The following is a 9,296-nucleotide window of genomic DNA, read 5'->3' as shown; positions in this document are numbered from 1 at the left end:
TTGGAGGGGAAACTGGGAAAGGAGAAATTTACATGTAAATAAAGAAAATATCTAAAATAAAAAAATAATAAATAAATAAATAAATAAATAAATAAATAAATAAATAGATAAATAAATGAAAGCTCAGAGTCTTCTTCCAGTGACACATCGCCTCCAGCAAGGCCACACTTCACAGTTCTTCCTAAGCAGTCCACTAGCTAGGAACTGAGCATTCAAATATTCGAGCCTGTGGGGTCACTGTCATTTGAATCACAAGAAGATGTAACTGAGCATTCAAATACTCGACGAGCCTATGGGGTCACTGTCATCCCAATCACAAGAGGATGTGACTCTCAGGAGAGTCTTGATCATCCATCATGTGTTTATAGTAGCTCAACAGAGTCTAACTTAAACTAATGAAATGGAACTACACTAACATGGTATTTATTTTCTTCATCTTTTAGAGATGAAAAAGCAGCAAGAATTTTGGAAGATCACTAACATGTCCTGAGACACACAAGTTACCAACAAAAATATGATTAAATCCTATTTTCAAAGCTCAGTTCATAACCTTATCTCATGCAATTGGTATGAGAGTCTAGCATATTGCCTTTGAAATGAATTTGCCATTTTAACGATCATCAGCTCAGTAGCTTCAAGGTTAAGAGTGACCTCATATAACTTACCCTTCATCACTTTAGATTTGACATGTAGTTTGGCCTGTATAGGCCCCAAGTAAATTTTAGTCTGAGTAAATAGACTATTATTATTTGTGCTTTCAGTCATTTATACAGGAGTTATTTTCATCTTTATAGACACCAAATTACATTACTAAGAGTTTTCAGTGTGTGATTCAGAATTGAAGCCGTTTCCAAAAGTTTCTTGGTATCAGGGAAACAATTATACATTAAAGAACAACAGTAGGAAAATGTTTCCTGGAGTCACAGAACACAATGGAGTGACTTCTTAACTCTCACTGAGGACTCATTCTGATTAGGAGTCTTCAAGCTGCATAATGTTTTGGGTAAACACATTATTTGGACCATGTAATACTGACTCACTTGTTAGTCTGTGCTACTGTTGGAAGATGACTGGATGGATGAATCTTTAAGGAGTGTGGCATTGGGAAGGAGTTAGAGACCTGATTCATGGCTCCAAAGAGGGTGCCAGCACTTTAGTGCCTTCCTTTCTTCTTCTTCTTCTTCTTCTTCTTCTTCTTCTTCTTCTTCTTCTTCTTCTTCTTCTTCTTCTTCTTCTTCTTCTTCTTCTTCTTCTTCTTCTTCTTTTTGATTCCTGTCTGCCACGAAATGGCCAGCTTTCTTTTCCATGTACTTCCACGGTGATGCTCAACCTCGCCACAGGCCAAATCCAACAGTCTAAATGACCACGGACTGAGGCTTCTGGGACTGAGACTAAGGGCCAATGAGCTTGCCTTCTTCATGAGCTACTTTTAGTCATTTTGTAACAATGAAAGCTGATTGCCACCCTGACTGTTTTCATTCAGGAGCTGTGTTTCTCTTGCCCTATCTTTAGAACTCAAAAATGAACTGCAAGGTTTTAGTAGGATTTTATTAAAAAATATATTTAGTAATAAATATTTATTGTCTCCTAAATTGGAATCACTGGAACGTGTGTTGTAAAATGAAAGGGGATCTTCAAAATGGAGTTATATGGGCAGTTAATATTTGATGGGCACATATTTTGTGATGAGCTTTGGCATCTACTCTGCATGTATTCTTCTCGAAAACCACTCTATAGGTAGACATCTACTCATTCAATAGACAAAGAAAATAAGCCCTTATAATGTCACAGACAATATAGACAAGGAAGAATTTAAAAACATTAGGAATCAGGAGGTAAAGTTAATGACTGATGGACGGACAGTTTTTCCCACAACTACTTAAAAAATTTGAAGTAGATTTGAGTAAAAATAAGTTAGCTTCTCTTCATAGATCATCACCAGTATCAATTTGCTTTCCTGAATTGTTAGAGTTTGAACTCAGGACTTTGCACATTCTAACCGTAGTTTACCACTGAGTCTAAACTCCAGGCTCAGGGTAGGATCGTTAGAATAGCCATCATGCCAAGATTGTTCTAATGAGATGAGTCTTCTCGTCTTTGGCTAGTGAAGGTAGAAATCAGACCATTTTGGGGAGTGCTTTGTAATATGTGTTAAGAGAAAATTTTTTACCTCAACTGTTTTGCTTATGCATGCACATGTGTTTATGTTCATGTGTATACATACAGAATATATGTTCCTAGAAGCAAAATTTTAGTTAAAAATATTAAATCAAAGTCATTATAGTAACACAGGCATGATAATGAAATTATACTAATAGTGGTTAAGAGAATTTTAAAAGAAACACTTAATTTTGTTATAATGAATTATTGTTTATTCATAAATAAACAGGAAGAAAGAGAGAGAAAGAGAGAGAGAGAGAGAGAGAGAGAGAGAGAGAGAGAGAGAGAGAGAGAGAGAAAGGAAGGAAGGAAGAAAGAAAGCCTTTCACTGGTTCATCTGGATAGTAAATGGTGTATTTGAGACTTGATGAGGCCAGGACATGTCAATATTATACCCATGAATTTAGTTCACAATAGTTAGCCACTGGATTCTCAACTGCCAATTTTGGAACAAATAATTACACTTTGAGAACAGTTGCTGTTTCATTTGTAAAGAAAATAATTGGGAGGTCTAACTACCTAACACAATGATGAGATTCAAATGTAAATGTTCATCTGAAATACTTAGAGCTTGGTTTCCTGGACAGTTAGAATGTACTAGTCACCTGCTCTGGATGAATAGCTTTCTGATTCAAAGAAAAAGACTAGGGTTGTCTTAATATAAGATGGACTTCCATGCAGAACACTGCAAAATGACTCTCTACCCATCATACTGAAACCATTTGAGTCATGTTGATAGATATATATACTATATACAATATACTATATACTATATAATACATAACACAGAATATAACATATAACATAGAATATAGAATACAGAATATAATATAGAATATCAAATATAGAATATAGAATACAGAATATAATAATAAATATATAATTATGATATATACATATACACATATACATATGCTTTATATAATTATATAATATATTATATATATTTAACATGTAATATGTTGACATATACACACACATATATGTGAGTGTGTATATCATGTGTTCATTTGTAACAACAATATACTATGTTTTTATCATTTTCTATTCTTCTGTCAATGAAAACATTATCTCTTTTAACCTTTTCTTTATTTTTAATTTTCTAGAGATGTGAGAAAACTGAAAATTTACTTTCTTACTCTACAAGATTGTAATTTCTTTGGGCAAAGTTCATTTCCAGTAGAGAGATATTATCTTGAAGATCATGTCCTAAATCAGGAAGCATTTATCTGCATAGAAGTTACATATCAGATGTATGTGTAGGGGTCATAGAAGATATGCTTTTTGTATAGCACAGACTTGTGTGAAAATTTCTATGTACAGTGAATATGCAGTGAACATTTTTTAAAAATCCATTTTTTATTAACCCATAGAAAAATCTCATGCCAGAACAATTTCATGAATAAATGTTTGGGGAACAGAGATGTGCTATTAAACGAGTAAATAAACTCAAAACATCTTAAATTGTTTTCTCTTTCTCAGGCACTATGCTAGGTGCCAGGGAATGTGGCACAGGAGGACTTTGTTAAGTCCAAGATAGCTGAGTCTCAGATAGCTCTTGAAGGAACAGTGTAGACAGCTTCACCGTAGTAAGACAGATGGGGGGACTCAGGAATGTTTCTGGAATAGGAGAGAAAGCTTCTTGGAGGGGGAGATGAAGAATGATAGAATAGGAAAGATGGCTAAGGTGAAAGAATATGTCAAAGTGGAAAAAGAACATGCAAAAACTCGCAGGGCACCACCAGAAGTTAGCACAGTGCTTGGTGTGTGGTTCAGTACCCTACAGGGAACCAATGGCTCGGAACACAGTCAGAAGTGATGGTAGAAAAGCAACAGGCAGGATGCAGGAGGGTCTGTGTGCTCCAGAAACATTTCTGGCACAACCTTCATGGAATGCCACTGAAGGATTCCAAGCAGGGGAGTTCCATAAGACTGCATTTCTGAGATTGCTTATAGGGGAGTGTGGTGAGCTCCTGTACCTAGTACAACCTAGGAGTTCAGTGTGGCATGTCTTTCACACCCAGAGGAGGAATTGTGCCAAGGAATGGCTCAGATATGGTAGGGCCCTTTAGAAAGGACATTTATCTACAGAAGTGACAGGGATATCTAGACATGTGTGTTTATGGGGGGAGTTGTTATTGTTTGTGGCATATTTGTTTGTTAGTTTTTATGTAGTTGAGGATAGACTTGAATTTTTGAGGTCCTCTGCCTTCCACCTCTGTAGTTTTGGAATTAGTGATGTGACCAAACCTAGGTTATGTAGAGCTGAAGACTGAGTCAAGGTTTCTTGCATGCTAGCATGCACTTGGCCAAACAACTCTCAGAAAGGGAGTTCTCTAAACTTGGAGTAACTAGCCAATGCATCCACAAATGTGTAAGTCTATAAAATACCTTAAAAATAGCATATTCAAGGAAAAACATTAACCTAGGAAAAGAATTGAGCATTAAAATAAATGAAGAGATTTTATTTTTTGATGAAATAACAGAATGCATGAATGAATATTTCAATATAGTCCAGAATAACCTGTAATTCCAAAGCAGTCCAAGTAAAACCCAACAAGAAATCTTAAAGAAAAACAAGGAAGAGCTAAGAAAAAAATGTAAAAAACACTATGAAAGATAATTTAAAATACGACTTCAGAACAGTGGTAAAGTGGTAATACATTAAACAGTGAGGTCTGGGGTATAGCTCAATAGAAGAGCAGTGCTTGGGTAAGCACAGAGCCCCCAGTTTGACTCTCAGAAATGCAAAACAAAAGCAACATGGCAGTTATGCAAAAGTAACAAATAGGTGTTATAGCACAGCAAATTTGCCAATAATCTTTGGTATACAGGGACTTAGAATAGGGTTGACTCATTCAGGAATAAATGGAGTTTTCAAGGCATAAATTTATGACAATTAGGTAAAAATGGTGGAAAATTACCTATTACACAGAGGTGGAAAAAACATTACAGCTAAGGTAAATAAAGCCTTGCTGAAATGTGTACTCAGAATGTGCAACTGTGGGTATACTTGGAGGATTAGGGGACACGTACAGGTTTTGGCTTCTTAAGTCCGAATTCTCTTTCCATAGGAAACAGCCTTATAGACAAGGCAGAAGTCATCATGTTGAGTCTGGACAAGGTAACCCAACAAGAGGAAAAGTGTCCTGAGAGCAGGCAAAAGAGTCAGAGACACACCAGCTCCCAGTTTGGAGTCCCACAGGACACCCATTGAACAGTCACAGCATGTATATTCAGAGTGCCTGTCATCTTTTGGAGGTGTCTGCTTTCTGTAGAGGAAATGGAGTCATAGTGGACCTGGGGAAGAAGGGAGGAGGAGTGGGGAGTAGAGGGAGGGTGAACTGTGCTCCAGATGTATTGTATGAGAAAAGAATCTATTTTCAATAAAAAGTACATTTTAGTTGTTTTAAAAAAGGCCTAAATGAAAATATTGATATACTTGTTTATGTCAGAATTAAATATCTTAAATTTCACACAACTACCAAAAAAACCTAAATCAGGGAAAGAGTTTGCTAGTAGAAAGAAAGGGAAATTACTATTTGAAATACTCAAAGGATATATTTTCATGAAATAGCTATCATTGGCCAATAGGAAAGAGACTATTCTGAAAAAAAAATGGGCAAAAGAGATAGCCAATCTTTCACAGGAGAGAAGTTCCTACCTGCTTAACACTTGAAGCCATCATGCTGGGCCAGGGAAGGCAACTCAATGCAACCCCAGTTTTCACTGACCAGGCTAACAAAACAGGTCAAGGATTCCTGAGAGTTTGGAAGAATAGCTACTTGTATACATCAATACAGATCACATGTACTAAACTATAAAGGACAACTTGGCAATGGTAGAGAAATTTAAAACAGGAGAGAAGGACGGAGAAAGAAGGGAAGAGGGGAAAGGAAGAAGGGAAGGGGAAGGAGGAGGAGAGGGAGGAGGGGGAGGGAGAGGGGAAGGGAGAGGAGAGAATTGCAGTGTTACAGAACATAGTTTGTGTACAAACTTAACCATACAATGGTACGTTTCATATGTGTGTGTATAGAGCCAAACGGATCTAAAATACTGATTTATGATAATGAAGGTCATTCCCTCCTGAGAGTGGGAAATCTTTTTTTTCTTTTTGTAGTGACATAAAATAGAACACATTGACTGCAAATCAGTATCATTAGTACTGTGAGAAAAGTTTGAATGTTTTCTGTGAGACACAGTCACAAGGTTTATAATCTTGCCCAGCAGCCATACATAAGAAGTGGTGAACTGGAGAAAATGAACAGATGGATTACTACAAGATGTGGTGACTCAGAGCAGACAGGGGGGAGAGTTTAAGGACGCAAGTGAGAGAATGGAAAGGATTTAAATTATGGGGTGGGGATGATGGATTTAGAGAAAGAGAAACCATCAAGTAACTGAAGGTCTTTTGAGGTCTTTCTCTCTAAATTGCTGGTTCAAATGCGTTTCTCATTTTCTTTTAGTGGTTTGACCTTTTCTTATTGAGTTATGAGGTATTAATCCCTTCCTGTATGTCTTGGGAGAACTCTTGTACTGTGAGTGAAGGCATGAGAAGGTGGAAGAGATGAAGCTTAAGAGTCAAAGGCCTCGAACTTTGGACTAAAATCTCAGCTGAGGGAATGGCTTGCAAAAAAGGTTAAAAGATGAAGTTCATTGATTATAGTAGTCAAAGAATTTTGTGACTAAGGAGTCAGATCAGACATAGCTTTAACTTCTGGGGTTCTTTGTGATTGAATTTGAACTATACTGAAGCACAAGACAATAGGGCAGATATCAAAGTCTTAGACTCACTAGGAGTGGGAGTAAAGAGAGATGGTATGTGGAACTTTTATCTGCAAGTGGAAATATCTTAAAGGAAGGAAGGACTACTAAATGAAAAAAATGGTGGCCTGGGAAGGAAAAATGGAGGGCCAAGAGAAGAGATTACACAAATAAGCTGCCCTGCATCTTTAGGAAGAGAAGCTGTTTCACGGAAGGCTCTGCTGTGAAGTTTCTGGTAAGTAAGTCTCTGTGAGTGTTCTTTGCAGTCATAATTGGGCAGGTGAGAAGGCTAACGTGGATCAGTCTTCCTTCAAATGTCGTTGATGAAGTACAAGCTGCACGCACGAGGTCACATCTAAGTCCCATCTCGGCTTCTTTATCTTTCGGATCTTTTTACCAGATTCTTTGTTTAATGAATCACAATCCTCTTTTCTGTATTTATGCAAATATGTATGCATACATACTTCTGTACAATGCATTCTCTTTCTGTGGTAAGTGGTGCTTCAATCAGAAAAAGGAGGGACAGAGCCTGCTCTGTTGTCGGCAGACTGCATAATGAGCAAATTTAAAACAATGCACAAACTCAAAGGTCATTACATAAATGTTACCTCATAAGAGTTTAGATCCACGCAGCTAAGTGTTTCATTAAGTATATTCCCTGTGGTGGCTCCATTTTGAGTCTTGGCCGTTCTTCCACCATCCATTCATTTATGAAAACCTGCAGGTCCCAAAAGTGTCAGGAACAGACATCTGGGCATTCAGAAGGCAGGAATTATAATCCTCTTTTAGAAGATAATTAAATAGGAGTTGACTGAGGTGGTTCCAAAGTTTCAGTTGTAGGTCAATATGAAAATCAGCCAGGTTTATTGGTAGTTACATTTTTTTTTTTTTTGTTATTCAGAATATCGATGGTAGTTTAATAGAGTTAGCTTCTCTTTATAATGATACAATTTTGAGATATGGACTGATAAGTCTGAATAAGAATCTTGAGTGAAAATATCATCAATATCATAAGCAAAATAAAGAAATACAACAGGAAATAAAATCAAAGCATTTCACATACTTACAGGCAATATTTTTAAAGAACCACTGTAGATGGTACAACCACTCTGGCAATCAATCTGGTATTTCCTCAGAAAATTGGACATAGTACTACCTGAGGACCCAGCTATACCACTCCTGGGCATATTCCCAGAAGATTCTCCAACATGTAATAAGGACACATGCTCCACTATGTTCTTAGCAACCATATTCATAATAGCCAGAAGCTGGAAACAACCCAAATGCTCCTCAACAGAGGAATGGATACTGAAAATGTACATTTACACAATGGAATATTACTCAGCTATTAAAAACAATGACTTCATGAAATTCTTAGGCAAATGGATGGAACTTGAGAATATCATTCTGAGTGAGGTGACTCAGTCACAAAAGAACAAACATGGTATATACTCACTGATAAGTGGATATTAGCCCAAAAGTTCAGAATACCAAGATTCATTCACAGACCATATGAAGCCTAAGAAGAAGGAAGACCAAAATGTGGATGTTTCAGTGCTTTTTAGAAGGGGGGGGGGGAACAAAATACTAATAGGAGGAAATATGGAGACAAAGTGTGGAGCAGAGACTGAAGGAAAGGCCATCCAGAGACTGCCTCCGCCTGGGGATCCATATCATATAAAGCCACCAAACCCAGATGCTATTGTGGATGCTGGGAAGTGCTTGCTGATGGAAGCCTGATATGGTTGTCTTCTGAGAGGCTCTGTAAGAGCCTGACAAATACAGAGGTGGAGGCTTGCAGCCAACCATTGGAATGATCTTGGGGGTCCCTGATGGAGGAGTTGGAGTCTGGACTGAAGCAGCTGAGGGTGTTTGTAGCCCCATAGAGGGAGCAACAGTTTCAACAGGCCAGAACTCCCCTATACCTCCCAGGGACTGGACCACCAACCAAAGAATACATATAGAGCAACTCATGGCCCTGGCCACATATATGGCAGAGGATGGCCTTGTTGGACATCATTGGTTGGAGAGGCTCTTGGGACTGAGAGTGTTCGATGCCCCAGTGTGGGGGAATGCCAGCCAGGGTGGCAGGATGGGAGTGGGTGGGTGGAAGAGCACCCTCACAGGGGCAGGGGGAGGGGGTTGGGATAGGGGGTTTTCGAAGGGGAGACCTGGAAAGGGAAAAACATTTGAAATGTAAATAAAGAAAGTCCAATTAAAATCGCCATAGAATTCTATTCAGGTAAAATACCTGGGTTGGTCCTTCCTTCCTTCTTTCCTCCCTCCTTCCTTCCTTCCTTCCTTCCTTCCTTCCTTCCCTCCCTCCCTCCCTCCCTCCCTCCTTTCTTTCCTTCCTTCCTTTCTTCCTTCCT

The 9,296-nt window shown here is 38.1% G+C and overlaps 1 long non-coding RNA gene across 1 annotated transcript in view; it reads right to left on the bottom strand.

Annotated features, from left to right (window-relative positions):
* The window catches only part of LOC116089052, a 27,227-nt gene that overhangs the window by 17,446 nt on the left and 485 nt on the right, over window positions 1-9,296 (bottom strand). The gene's annotated exons all lie outside the window — the stretch shown is intronic.

Source organism: Mastomys coucha, unplaced genomic scaffold (genome assembly GCF_008632895.1).
Source record: "Mastomys coucha isolate ucsf_1 unplaced genomic scaffold, UCSF_Mcou_1 pScaffold14, whole genome shotgun sequence".
In the NCBI taxonomy this organism is placed as follows: Eukaryota; Metazoa; Chordata; class Mammalia; order Rodentia; family Muridae; genus Mastomys; species Mastomys coucha.
The sequence above is the reverse complement of the archived record's forward strand: the minus strand, read 5'-3'. Positions and strand labels throughout refer to the sequence as shown.